Genomic DNA, 15,431 nt, shown 5'->3' on the forward strand with positions numbered 1-15,431 from the left:
TCTATGTGCAAACATTCAAAGTCTCTTTCTCTTACCTCCTCCGGTTAGCAGTAGCGATAGCCACATGTAACGCTCGGTAGCAAGCACAAGTTCCCCTCGGACTGTAGCATTCTCAATATGGTAAAAGGGGCGGGACATATCCGAGAACAAAGCCGAACGAACCTCTTTGTGGGGGAGTCTGAGCGTTAGAAACACAGGCAGACGAGAGAGCCTGTATGGAGCGGCAGTACATGAAAACAGACAATTTTTCGAACATTAGTGATTGTGAACGTATTTTAGGAGACTAATCAATAAGATAATTGAAGCCCAAAAAGGGTGTAATATGGGACTTTTAACAACAGGAACCATTGGTAAGATGGGTGACAAGGAGAAACAGCAAATACAGAAATGATTCTAAGAAGTTAGCCACAACGCTATTCTACATAAATTAAAGAAACGGGTACAATGTCTGTAGCTGCTTAAATCAGTGCATCTGACCTCTGAGGATGATTTGGCTCTTAGTAAAACCCTCTAGAACATTAAAGGATAATTTTGAGACTTGGACTGTAACGTTTGTAGCCTGACATGCCAATGCTCTTTACTGACCTTCACAGTGCAAAAGAAGACGATCTAAGATTTGACTGGAATGTGAAAGCTGACTCAGGTTTTCTCCACTTATGTTTTAAATTAATCCACCTTTAGGGGGAACTCCAACCTTCTCTCCATAAACTTAGCTGGTCAAGCTCTTTTATGATAATGAAATTAATAATAAAAATACACATTTTATCAGTCTTGACAATGTGCCAATTTGCATCCCTTGTTCTGCAGAATGATTACAACTAAAGCTCAAAAGAAATTCATTTGGTGTACTAATTTGCTCTTTATAAAGATATCAACAAATATTGAACACCTACACTAATGCTTCCATGCAAATTGCTCATGACAACTGCTACAGGAATTGTGTGCAGTCAGTGGTTCTGCTTCAAAGCAATACTCAGGCTCTTTTAGATATGTGCACCATCACAGGCCACATATTCCTCTCTACTCTCGTTGGCCCAGGGTGCATTTAACGGATTAAAGCACCAAGAGCAGCCAAGCATATATATTCATTTCCTGCACACTGAGGGTCTGAGCTGCACACAGCATATTATGGAGTGTCACAAAGTCCCTGGACCATCTCGTCAAATCAAAGCCAGAAGATTAAAATCTTTAGAGCAGATACAATCTCCTTCATTAAGCAGCTGTGATGCAGCGGTGTTTGTTTGACGCTCATATGGGAGATAAAATAGAACAATGTATCAAAGCATGATGGCCAAGAAACTGGGATGAAAACAAAATGATAAAATTCCTCTAGACATCCCTTGGCGTTTTAATTTAAGATAATAAATGATCAAACTATAAATTTAAAAAACAACACAAACAGCTTTTCTTGCGTACCTTTGCCTTATCACAAAATTGGATCCGCGACCAGTAAGTCTGTAATTAAAGGGAAGCTTCCAGGTTTCATCAGATTGTCTCTTGTTTGTGTGGGCAAATGTTTTTAAACTTATGCAGGCGTTGAATCTTAAAGCTACTGTGAGGAACTTTGTGTTTGTGTTGAACGTGATGCCGTCGGCGAACAAAATTGTGCCTCTTTTGGAAAAAGACCTGCTTCCACGATTTTATCTACTTCTTACATTTTTATTTCCTTTTATGATGTTTTTTTATGATTATTTGCAACCACTCGTTTTGTGGACTGTAAAGCACTTTGGTGAATAATGAGGTTTTTAAACTGGTGCTCTATAAATGAAGCTGGATTGAGTTGGATTGGATTGCTGGGTCATAGAGAGGCATCATGATTTCTGTCTGTTTCGTAACACGTTCGAAACTTCTCACATTAGTTTTAAGTCACTTTTATTTCTGTCTTACTGAAAAAGGGTGACTTTAGAGATGCTCATTCAATTTTTACAGCCCAGCTCGTAATCAAACCAACCAACTCTTCAACACCCCAAACTCAGAAGAGTTAAGTTAACTAGTGTTTTGCACACAGAGACTAAATTGATGGCCGGTGCCGTACACTAAGTCATAAACAACAATAAGCCTCCACACACACACATAAGCAGCTGTGAATATGGACCAAAGCACAAGTAACAACGTGAGCTTCTATAAACCACAGCAAAAGCCACAAGACACTCACCTTCAGATATGAGGCAGCGCTGGACAAGCTGCTGCTGCGTGTGTGTGTGTGTGTGTGTGTGTGTGTGACTGAAACTAATAAAGCTGCCACCTTGATTGCAGAGTCATTCTTTGAGAAACACTGTGTATGCTGTACATCCTAATAGCATGGACAAACATCTATAGATAATGGAGGAAATGTAAATGCACTGGAAATATTGGCAATGATGTAACACTAAAGAACAGGTCCCATCATGTATCCTGTGTGAAGTGTTCGAGCGTCGTACTGTCCAAGGGCAAAACAAAAAAAAAGCAGCTACACACGCAGTAAACATACCTAAAGATAAAAATTAAAAAAAGCCATGTTATGACATTTGACCCATGTCCTCACACAATGGCAGGATCACAGAGTACAATTATAAAACTCGGGGAATTCAGAGAAGCACAAAATTGGCTTATCCATCATTCTCCTTAAAAGAAAATTTGTTGCTGTCAAAACTTCGGCTTCATGTCAAAGCAAAGACGAAGTTGGATGGGTGTTGTGGGGCAAAGTGTTTTTGGAGCCAAACATGTTGGACTATAATCTGGAAGCAAGCAATCACTCCAGCAGACAACCAAGCAGATCACTTCATTGGAAATATAGCTCTTGATGCACATCGTCAAATCTGAAGATTTATGTTGAAATACATATTGGACTTCTGAAACAATCGAATAACAAATCATGGAACTTAACTGCATTTGTAACTGACAAAAAGTTGGACAGATGTTGAAGATGATTTAAAAAAGAACAACCCTGCAGCCACAGTGCATGTTAAGCTAAAAAAAAGACTCAATGTCAGGAAATCAGCTGATAACATGACTTTATGACTTAGGAGTTAGATTTTAGATAATCCTGGTCAAGAGTTACTCCCATTCAGGGGACAGTTGTTCCATCCGATTATTCCTTGAGTAAAAGTACTCGAGTATTAACTCGAGTAGCATTCAAACTGCTTTCAACAAAATGTCTCAAAACGTTGTTGGATTTTCACAGTGCTTGAGTGCAGTCAAGAATAGATGGGTGTGCATTTTGCCACATCAAGTTAGTTAGAAAAAAAGAATCTCCTGTTTAAACTCACATGCTACAGATTTGCAGATGTTTCTCTAAAAGCAAATTAAAAGGAACAAACGAAAATACCTGATGACCAGGGAAAATGTCAGCCAGGTTTTACTCAGTGAGAATTATTCACAATTTCACATCATTAATACCACTAAATGAGTTATGCCTGATCTGAGTGACGCTCGCTCTTCGTTCGATAATCACAGGTACGGCAACACCACTGAGAAAAAACACAAACAGCTTTAAAACAGTTGGTCTGTTGGATCAGATTTGAGAAAAGACAAGAACATTCAGATGAGTTCAGAGCAAAAGCAATGAATATCAGGATCTTTCATAGAAAAATGTGGAGGAGTAAAAGTTATACGTTTCCTCTCACACTCATCAGCAATCAGGTTCATTTACTCCATTACTGTCCATCACTGAAAAAAAGTAAGGCAAAAAAAACCGAGAAAACATCAAAGAGAACAAAAGCAACACAAGTGCTGCAGAGCGATGGACATTGGTCCAATCTGCGGCGGGGGGACGAGTGGGTCCTGGCTGAACTCGAGCAGGCAGACAGTAGAGGCACGGCAGCTCAGCAGGCCAGATAATTACACAGCCACTTGGTATTCTGTGCACAGCCACTAAAACATACCAGCACTAGATAAGTCGGTGGAAGAAGAGAAAGAGAGATAGGACGGGAAAGAAATGCCAGACTGAGAAACGAGGGCAGCTGGGTTACAAATCCGCCTCTCACTGTCGTCTGAACCTTGGCATGTGGACCAACATGCTGCAGTACAGGACCAGATCTTACGTTTGAATCTGGGAGGTATGACGTTCAGAATGATCGAGATCAACGACAGTTGCCAATAATGTCATGCTGTGAAGATGTCAAAATTCTGATTAATCTGATATGTTTAAGAACAGATACGAGCAGAACTGCCGTTTTCAATGTTGACACAGCAAAGGGGATGAACATTCGTTCTCCAGCTTTTTTTTCTGCAGGAGAATAGAGTCTGTCACTTCCGTGCATGATGTCATTAAAGAGGCAGAAAGAAAGAAAGAGTTTTTTGTTTTTTTTATGTGTCTGAGTCAGGAAGTTTGTCTTCTAGCACATTAGTCAGAAGAACTACTGTAGCATATACAAGTTGTGTGTGTGTGTGTGTGTGGGGGGGGGGGGGGGGGGGTGACTGTACACTGCTCTAGGAGACCACTCCATGTGCACACACAAATGGGCGGAGTTGGGAGGCCCAGGTGGGTGGATAGTGGGAGGGGGGTTGATATCGTATGGGTGGCAGCTATAGGAGGAGGGGGGCAGCCGTACTGTATTTGGGAGAGAATGAGTGCCACTCTGTGCCGCTCGGCTGTCAGGCGAGCTGCTGAGAGCTGCATGCTTCACTGAAGGGTGACAGGAGAGAGACAGTGCCGCGCTGCTGCTGTCACGGCCACTCTGCCTCGCTGTTTTCAGCTGTGGGTATCCAGCTGGTGTGTATCTGACTGCTAGCTGGCTGGCTGGTGGATCCAAGTGGCTAAACATACCATTTTCACTTTGTATGGAAAAACCAAAGCCAAAGCGAGCTCATGGTCTCTTTTAGAGAACACGGCGTGAAGGAGGTGGATTTCTATTGTAAAGGTCAGGTGTATCAAAGTAGCCTTTGGTGATACTTTTGCCACACTCACTCACTTCACTTAAACTTATTTGCAGTAGTTATGCATCCCGGAAAGTTTGTTCTTGTGACTAACAAGAAGTCTATTAGGTATGCAAGTCAGATCAGCATCAATCCTAACAATGCAGATTTCAGAGTCTTGCAAGGCCGGTTGGTGTATTTTGGGGAGAGAATAATGCCATGCAAACCTGACTCTCAGCTCCTGACTGATGAATCAAATGTAGTCAAGTGTGACGTCCCCAGGCTGAGAACATAGATTCAAAATAACCAGCCGGGGAAACTCCATCTCCCTGCTATCTGGGGGAAGCTTACTGATCTGTGCAGCCGACTTTCCCACCGCACCGCTCTTTCACTTAAAAATATTCCTCATGGCTGCTTTTATATTTCATTTTCCCATATTCCTCATCTACAGCACTGTGGCTCTGTTCGGAATATAAGCCCATTCTGGATTCCTTTTTAAACAACACTGAACCGTAATGAAAAGATTTGCTGGTTAGAGCTGTAGTGAGAGGCTGTACACAGACAGACAAAAAAAAAACTGTTTGTGTATATATCAAATAGATTGGGAGTTAACGTGTAAGCAAATGATTTAATAACTCCTTGTTTCAATATTTCAGCATTTTGTCAGATTATATCCTTTTTCATTTCTTTTTAATGCTTGTTCATTGTGAAAACGAGCAACAAATCCAATGAACTCATCCTACAGAGTGGCTTTATTTACCATCGGCTGATGACCAGTGTGTCATTTCATTTATGGGTCTAAGTGGGCCCACGTGGACGGTTAAGAAGATTGCCTCTGTGATATTTGCCTAACCAAAGTGCTATGAAGCTGGAGCTCGACACCCAGCCTACTCCACCCTCCTATCAATAAAACCTCTTCCTCATTGCAGGAACGTTGACGCCATTGCGATGGACAAGAAACACAGGACTGCATAACGTTGCATGAGCGTGGCAAAACGTGCTTGATTTGATGTCAAATTGGTCATCGTGAGTGAAAACAGGTGATTAAAATACTAATCATGGTACGGTATGTGAGGCCTACATGTAGTCTTTGCAGCTGGGAAGATGACTCTGAAAGAGAACGTATGGTTGCAGTGCAAAGGAAAAAAAGCAAGATGACACTGTTTTGGCTTTCATTGGACAGCACCGTCATGTTTGCTTTAATATTTATGACCTCTACAGAGGTGTCGCAATCTCTACACAGCATTAAAGCGTGCCCCCCCTGCCCTCTATAAAAGTGCTCTTTATTGCACTGGAGTGAGGTAAAATCGTAACAAGCTATTACATGGATGAGCTGCATTTCTTAACCTCATCCCACCTTCTTTATCAACCAGAATCCTGCTCAGTGACCCGCAGAGAGTGTCACAGCTGAACATCTGTTTGCCTAACATCCTCCACCCATCTCTCCTCTGCTTATCCATCACTGCTCGCTGTCACCCCTCTCCATATATATATCTGTCTGTCCGGCTGAGTGCCAGCAAGAATGCTGGGGTATTGATTGAAACTAAATGAAGCGGACTCAAGGTCTTTAAAGCAAATCTATGTTTTAACTGACTCTGGCTGAAGGAGAAACCTGCTGTCAGACAAACTTTGTCACAGCGAGACGTGCTCTGTGCTGAGTGGTGGCCTGACGGTCAATGTTAATGGTGTAGCTCGGCAGAAGTGAACAGAATTTAAATCGAATCAAAACAGCAGAAGAGAAATGCTTGTACGGCTTAATGTAGGGCTGGATTTTTGTATTCGAGAGACACACACACACACACACACACACGCACACGCACACACACGCTCCTTATAGCTCAGGGACAGTGCCAATGATCAACAACAGCTGGCTCACGGTAGCCTGTGGTGACCAAATTAGGCTGAAGGTATTTTATTACTCACAGTCACCATGTGTTTTTGGGAGTCAACAGTTTGATTTGATGCAGCCAGCCAGCATTTATTTTCACTTTAAACTAATCTGCTGATAATTTTTAAAAATGGATACAATATTTAGTAAGTACATCTTGTCAAAGCATTCTCATATAAAGTTTCTTATTCACTTTCAAACTCATATACATCCCTTCAGAGGCATGAAATGTTTGGCAAACAAAACAAAAAAGACAATGAATGCAACAATATCAACTGATTCCCTCCACAAACTGAAGGAGGACAAGTTGATACACTCTAACCTTTGGTCAAGTCACAGTAAATCTCTTGGCTGACACTATGGCTCCCCTGAAGCAGAGAGGTTGTGGTGAGGTTGTGCTGGTCTGCAGGAAGGGTATCATTTCCATGTTGTGATGGATGTCATGTTGTGCAATGATCACACTTATAATGTAGTAAGGGCATCAGAGGAGCAACTGAGCCCAAGGACAGCAGGTCAGCCAAATCCACTCAGATGGAACAAAGTAAGACTTCACATATGGAGCTAACATTGTGGAAAAAACTATTTGAAAACACGTACGTAGATGCATAAATGTTTCTACTGCTCTGCAAAGATACCAATTGCAAAATGTTTACCGATAAAATAATGTCAGAAAAGTTCACTTTTTGCTGTTACGCCTGAAGATACACAAAAATCATCACTTACAACTGAGGCGGGCCTCCATTGGCCGTCATCTTACATATGACCGCAGACACAGCTGTGAGGGTTTGTTGCCCCTGAGCTCAGGCTCACAGGCTAGGCTGCCAGGCTGCGCACTGCCGAGACAGGCAGTAGAAGCAGATGTTGCTTTTTCATCATTTTCAGATCTGAATGTGCTGGATGACATTTCACCCGTACATAAACTGGGTGTCTATTAAGTTTTATGAAATGTCTGAATGGTCAGTGCTTTCCGGGGCACTATTTATCTCAGCTTTCAAACATGTACCCAATAGATAAAACGTTGAGTCCACGTACATGCATTAATCACTAATGTGTTACATTCTTAAATAAATCTGTTATTCTGTTCCGATAACATCGAAGGGCGTAGCATCATAAAGCCTGTCCACGACCATCCATCTTCATTTGTCTTGGTCACGCTGCTCAAGAAGGGCAGAGTGACTCAGCGAGGAGAGAGAGAGAGTGGGATAGAGATTCCTTATTGAAATACAGCATGTCAGTGTGGTTATGGACCAGTGTATTCAACATCATGGTACAATGGTATTTGTTTAATTAGTAAATCATTATCTAAAAATAAGAACCATATACTTGAATGTGCCAATTACATCAACAGATGAAGATTGGCACGATCCTCATGGTTTTTTGGTTTTTTTTTTTTTTAATGTAATTCAGATACGTTTCTGCAGAAGCCCAGAATGGACAAACCATTGCATTATTCAGACTGGTCCTTTCACAAAGCCACAGCTTCCACATAAATCCAACTCTGGACGAGAATTTATTTTCCACGTTCGCTTTTGATGTTGCTCTTCGGAGAGGACTGGGAAATTGTGTGCTGTATATACTCCTAAAGGTTGTGAACTTCATTCTAAAAAAGTCACGCACACTCCAAACCCCATTCACTTTTTCAGATTCTATTTCACCACTATTGCTGTCTCCTAGACAATAACAGCTTGTGGAGAAAATAAATAAAATCTGGGCAGAAGAAAATAAGATCATTTTGTGATAACATTTTGTCCTCTGTGAGTTTAAATCAATCAAAACTTTCCAAAAGTAATTGGCACGTTTGGCTTTCTTGATCTCAAAGAGTGATTGATTGGGCAGAGTTGGATGTGTAGTGTGCTGTGGTCATTTTTAGTAAACACTACTATACTTATATTTGGATGAGTGGAACTTCTGAGGAGTCCTATCAAGCAAACAGTGCTGATATGATTGTCTTAAACAGTAGTCTAAAAATGGTGTTACAACTGACTGATTTGCCACGATATTTCTCCATACAATTGGTAGTGAAGTCAGTGTTAACGTAGAACACACATTAATCTGCATAAAGATGACCAAATATTCACAACTGCAACCATACACGTACCACGAGAGAAAACACACTCATTTTTGTAATAACATCACAGCAGGTGCACATATGACATGATAACCTTCCTACACTGAGCTGTAACTTCATTCACCAGCCTGCTGGCCCAACACTGGACTTGGTATGTGCTATATGAAGTAGCTTAATCATATACAAGAAAGGTAAAGAGTTCCACTGTTTGTAACGTCATTCAGTAGACCTTTTCGATTTAAATCCCAGCCAAAAGAGCTAATGCTATTTGCCCTTTCTGCATCATCATGACTCAAGCTATTAGTTCCACCATCAGCCACAATTCATTTTCAGTAAAGAAAGTCTGTATTTTCTGTGAGTAAGTAAAATGACTGGAAACAAACAGAAACACAGCCAAAAAAAAAAACTGCATCAGCAAAGAGTTCTCAGCAACAAAGGATCAGTAAAGGTGGGCAACAAGTTCAGAAAGTGACAGTGAGAAAGCAGTTAGCGGCACCACTAGATGAATACCATCTGGCCCAACTTGGGAGGTCATTTATGTAAAAGAGTAGGCATCATGTAGCCAGCAGGTGAACACAGCAAGTGAAAGAGAGGTATGACGCCCAGCTGCGCAAATCTTTCTGTCTGTAACTTGATTTCATTTGTCCAAAATGACAATTGGTTTTGACTTTGAAAGCAGCCAGCATGTCAAGTGAGGCTTACGAAGATTTATTTTTTATTGCTTACCTTGTGGCAGGGATAAAAGGGGTTGGCTGGAGACAGATGCTGCAGAAGTAAGATGAATTGGGGAAAGCCGATTTGATGTTAGATAAGGTGAAAGCAATGTTTAAAAGGTGTCTGTATGTATGCATAGTTCTCACATGGTCACGTGAACAAATGTATGACAGTGAGACCAATTTTAGCAGCAAAATGGTTGAGGTCACAGTAGGAAAGATTTGCAAAAAAAGACAGAATAGCAACGTGTGCTATGTTTTATGGGGTTTAGGGTTAATATTTTAAAATATCCAATCCTGTAGACAAAATGCACAACAAAAAGTTTACCAGTACAAAGGTCAAGGACTTTCTTCCATACATGAGCAGGCATATTTCCCACTGTGTGAATCAGTTGTGTTGTCCTACAGGATGTTCTGTGGGACTCGCCAGGGCAGCAGCCTGCAGTGACAGAAAGGATTAGGCCCAGTGCCGATGGCTTCATTTGATTGGCTCTCTCAGTGCAGAGGCCTGTCTATCAGACACCAAATCCTTTCAATAAACAGCATAAATATTTAGCAGGGATTTTTTTTCACCGCCAGGGAATAAAAACAGATTGAAGACAGTGGTGACCCTACTGCCAGAATCACTTTAATATTTGCAGCTTCCTAAAGGCCAGGCATGTGACAGGCACGGTCTCTTTGTCCAGGGCGGCTCATTTCACAGCACACTGGGGAGATTATTGTGTCATCTCTTTCATAATCCTAACAGGATTTCTGCAGATTCAAGGCTTTTCTACATTTGATCGGAAATGTTGGCAGACAGCACTCTAGGCAGAGAATTTCTCATTGATTGAAGAGGGTGCAAATGTAACATGACTTAACAAGCATATGGATGTAAAATTAGATATAGCTCTAATTAAAAGCAAAAAAATCTACCATCGCATTATTTGTTAGATTTCTAACATTTTTCCTGCTATGGTAAAGACGTCTTTTCTCAAAGAAGAAAAAGCATGAAGTTGTTTACATTGCTGTTATCTGCCTTGTCTGTTCAGAGTTTTCCTTTAAAACAATAGTAAAGTTTAACACGCTCAAAAACAAATATTTTTTAGCTACTTAACACTCATGTTAGCTTGATTGATTATCTCGTTAATCTGTTTGATTTGTCTGCATCAAATATATCCAGTACAGCGCTTATTCATGCGAGTCAGTTGTTCTAGTTTTATATATGGACAAATCTATCATCTGTACATTTGATTAACAGTGCAATGGTATACTGTGATATGTCTTGATATGTTACTTTTGTTTGTCATCTGAACCACAGTCGACCTCTTTCTTATGGAACTCACCTTATGATGACTTTTATTGCAATGACAGTGCATGTCATATCTTTGCCCTCCACTGATCTCCTCCTGTTCCTTTTACTTTCTGGCTTTATTCCAGTCTAAGTAATTCATCCAGAAGCCCTTGACCCTACTCAAGCTTAAAGGAAAACACCATTTCTCTGATTGACTGCAGTAATCAATTAGACTTTAACGTCCTGTTACCATTAAGTTTGCATAACAGTTCTTTTTTTGTTAGCGCAACCTTATTGACCCCAAATTATGCATGGATCTATTTTGTGTATTGATTATTTGTGACTATGTTGGACTATGTGTGTGAGAGACACTGAGTAATTGTGATCGAACAATTTGTCAAATACAGTTTACATAATGGCGATCTTAACAAAAAATCAGAAAGCTAACCTATCTTTGACTTCAAACTAAGGTAGTGTTGCTTGCAACAAAATTCTATTAATTCAATTTAAAGACACAGAGCAGTAAATAAACGACAGTGCAGCTATACTAAACATTTAACCAAAGATGATTTTAGATCTATTACACTAATTGCAGATGCTCACGGTCATGAATAACTTACCCAGCTCGAGAAATGAGTTTAGCCTGTTAATCTGGATTCTGGATCACTGGGATTGTGCTCACCTTTTGTTTAGCTTCTGAAGGCAGTGATCCAATAACAAGCAGCCACTCAGGCCTCTCCTCAAATTCCAATTAGTGCTGCACAATTCCCATGTTTCTGCATTTGTTTCCATCCCTGATTCAAATTATAATTTATAATTAGACCATTTACCAGACGTAATTAATCAGAGAGATCAACAGTAAGTGCAACAGTAAAATAAGTGAAACTTCTCAAGCATCAACAGGGTAAGCAGGCTGATAATTCAGAGTGCCATGAGGAAGTACCATGTTAATTGTCACTGGGATGGACTCTTTAATTCCTATTAAACCATAATTAAGAATCTATATTCGAGAGGCTGCATCCAAAAGGCTAAACCGCAGCCCATATATGCGAATATGCTAAACTAATTAAATCTGAATAATGTTGCACGAGCTGAAAAAATGTTGCATTCATTTACCCTCAATGCATAAATCAGTGTTGTCAAGCTCCATGTATACGGGAATGCCTGCTGACAAAGTCTTTAAATAATATATGACTATATTTTTCTATACAGCGTTGCCTTTAATTGCATTTAATCAATTTGTCAAAACGTTATTCACCCAGGATGACATTAACATTCAGCAGATGTTTGTGTCTTGTTAAAAGTAATACACAATCATCAACTAACAATGGTTGTGTTAATTGTATTCAAAGGTTAAGAAAAAAAAGTGCAGCTGTCTTTTCTCAAAGCACAGTGAGCTAACAATATTTTCCTGTGGTTGAAATGGTCTGAATTAGTGATTCTTTATTTGATGAAATTATTGTAAAAACAATGGCAAAGAAAGAAAGAGAAGGAGACAAAGAAATAAATTGTAGTCAAGTCCAATAATGAAACTGGCACTGTCAGCATAAAATGCTGTCCTTGAGTCCGTCCAGTTTCCACAGCAGCGGATGGTTTCTTCTGTCTTTTTTCAGAAATGCACTTCAATCCCACAGACACACCTACAGACTGCTTTCAAAGGGCTTCCCTTAAAGAAGTACAGTAACAGATAACATCCAGCCATTTTCTTTTTTATCAAGAAAAAAATCTTGGTTTCATCAACAACTGATTTCCCAGTTGCATGTGACATTAACCACAATCTGTGATTAAGCCAAAAAGAGGCAATATCAACCACCATGCCAATAAACTGAGTTGCAGAAGTTTGTTCAGTGATTAGAAATAGAAGACGTTATTTTAGCTGCATTCGTTGCTGTTTCTAAGGGGGATTTATATTAAAGTTTCCTCACTGGTTTATTAAACAGTTCTGGTGGCTGCTCCCTGACTGGATGAAAACCTTTACAGAAACCAGCCGGAAAAGGATTCCATTTAAGGAGTGAAAAAGAAAGAAAGACAAAAGGAAATTGAAAAGAAAAAAAAGGACAGACAGAGTTTTTTTTTTCAAATTGGTTTGTTTAGCTGCTCACAATAAGCCAGAAAGAGAAAAAAAGAAAAAAGTTTTGAAGCTTATCATATACTCACTTCCAATTGTTTTTAAAATATTAGTCACACTAAGTGAAATTCAGGTCAACAAAATCACAAACATACAGCCTCCAAAGTGACAACATGGCAGTTTTATAAAATGCTGTGTCCCTCCAAACAAATGATAAACCTGTCATAAGGAAGGCCTGCGAGGATGATAAATAAAAGGTCATCCTTCCTGGACCCTGAAGCCGGCTCGTGCTCGGCAGACTGAGACTCTGGAGCAGAGCAGGTATGCGATGCCCTGACCTCTGTTACCTAAGGAGCTGATGGCATCTGGTACCAGGGTTTACAAAGTGATCAAAGAGCATCTGGCTAGTTGGCGCAGCCACATCACTATTCTCATCCACCCACCATCCCTCCATCCACGCTGGCTTCAACAAGCTACCGTGAGCGGTAGTCATAGCAACGAGCAGGCCAGCCAATGCCCTTGGGGATAGTTTCTTGACAGAATTCCTCGGTGTCCTCTCTCAGTAAAAGGTCGCCCCTCTGCTGAATGGTTGTTTATCTTTGCAGGCGTCTGAGCTTGGGTGTCCCCCCCTGGCTAGCTTAATAGCTCTCCCTTCTGTTCACTTCCTCCCCACCACTTATTTTGACTGCCAAAACTCTCCTCTGAATTAAGTTAGGAATTTGAAGCTGTAAAATCTGTGTGGTATCCATCCACAGAGCCACAGGACAAAAAACTGACAGAGGAGAATGCATTCCTTTTTTCTTTTTTTTCTGATTCAACATCTGTTTTGTTTGCTCAACAGTAACAACAGTGATGATGGTGCTGCACAACTCAAGCTTCTTATTTCACCCTGATATCTACAAAAACATTCAGAGACTTTCAAGAGTACGATAACAAGGCGTCAGTGAATAAAGGACAATGTGTAAGTGCAGGCTTGTCACATCAGGATTGTTATATTGTCCCCTCTCCGAGGTCCCAAATCCTGGCTCCACTGCATTGGAGAGGAGTCACTAACTGACATTTCAAATGACGTACACACCTGATGAACTGCTAGGCGTCGGCAGCTTCTTAAAGATCCAACAGATGGAGTTTCTTTCAGGCTTCTGCAGAGGGAGATAAATGGTGGACGGAGAAGACATTAGAGGGACAGATAGAAGAAGAATAAATGGGGAGTGAAGTGCACTGTCAGAATCTATTGGGAGAATCAAAGGAGAAAATAATCATTCTCAATCAAATGCATGTAATCCCTTTTAGAGGCAGAACCAGCTGCTACAACATCATTTGTCACCGCTGTACACCTTTGATACAAACAGATGATCCTTTGTAAGTCAGCTAAATATTGAAAGCCGAAATACTGATTCAAAACTAATCTTTTTAAATGATTAGTGTAATTACGATTCAAAGCAGAAGTAGTGTAATGGATTTTTAGTCTTGGACTGAATTCAATATGGGGCCTATCTGGGACACATCAACCCTTATTTAATAGCATGACACAAGGTAGAGATCAGTAATGCATGAGTGCAATTGCAAATGAGCCGTGCTCCTCCATAAGCCACTCTTATCAGAAACAACAAGTGACAGGAATATGAATCTGAACTATTGACTAATGTGACTCAACCTTCTGTTTCCATCAGTGTGTTTCTGCTTGAGGCCCTCAGAATGGAATTAACCGTGACAGCGAAGCCCTGCATAATAATCCTGAACAGTGCTGCTTTATCTCTCTCCCTTTCTGCGCCATCAAAATCACAATCAGTTTCTCATCTTTAGCCAGCAACCATAAGAGTTCTAGATCACAAATCTGTGCTTACATATCTCCCCCTCTTTTCTCACACAATCATTTCCACCCTTTTTTTTTTTTTTTTCTTTCAGTCATGTTTCTGCCACAAACAAAAACCCACATGTCACACATATACACACAAGAACACACACACCATTTCAGTAATCTTGCTTTCACTGCCTCCCACACAGGCATCTGTAAAAGAGCATGTGTGGTTCACAGCAGTAGCTTGCTTGGTTCACACTTAAAACAGGTTGGCAGATTCAGAAACACTGATGTATACTTACTCTTAAGAATGTGCATTATGTTAAAGATACTTGATAATTCTATTTTCTTTCTAAAAGTAGTCCTGAAATGTCACTTACTATAACATTTTATTTTAATAAAATGTCATCGCTTTTATGTCATTCCCATGCATTTTTCTTTCCAATGCAGGACCTTTTTTTAACAACCAAATGCAGCTTAACTTTAATTTTCCGAGTAGTTGCATTCAAACAGTTTAAAGACATGCTGTGGTTTCTATTGTAGCCCCTTTGACATTGCCTGGTTAAGGGGGGGAACTGTTTCCTCCCTGCTAAGCCTCGCTGTCAATGTAAATGTCTGTTTTAACCCATCACTCCTCTCTGGCTTTCACAACTTGTAATGTCCCACAGTGGAACACCAGTATGATGCTGTTGCAGATGTAAAAATACAAAAGGCGTAAAGACAGCACAGCTTTGTTTCGACACTGTTTGGACACACAATCTAAAAAAGGGCTGTATGCCATGGG

At 40.4% G+C, this 15,431-nt stretch overlaps 1 protein-coding gene and 1 long non-coding RNA gene across 3 annotated transcripts in view; one reads left to right on the forward strand and one right to left on the reverse strand.

Moving 5' to 3' along the window:
• Positions 1-15,431, forward strand: part of frmpd3 (FERM and PDZ domain containing 3) — a 44,171-nt gene that overhangs the window by 12,833 nt on the left and 15,907 nt on the right. The window lies entirely within an intron of this gene.
• Positions 9,013-14,081, reverse strand: LOC306829817. The gene is made up of 3 exons (XR_013779910.1): positions 13,925-14,081; positions 11,461-11,572; positions 9,013-9,944 (listed from the first exon to the last, which is right to left on the reverse strand). It is a non-coding gene; the product is annotated as an uncharacterized lncRNA (long non-coding RNA).

The sequence above is a fragment of the Symphodus melops genome (genome assembly GCF_947650265.1).
Source record: "Symphodus melops genome assembly, chromosome: 9".
NCBI lineage: Eukaryota > Metazoa > Chordata > Actinopteri > Labriformes > Labridae > Symphodus > Symphodus melops.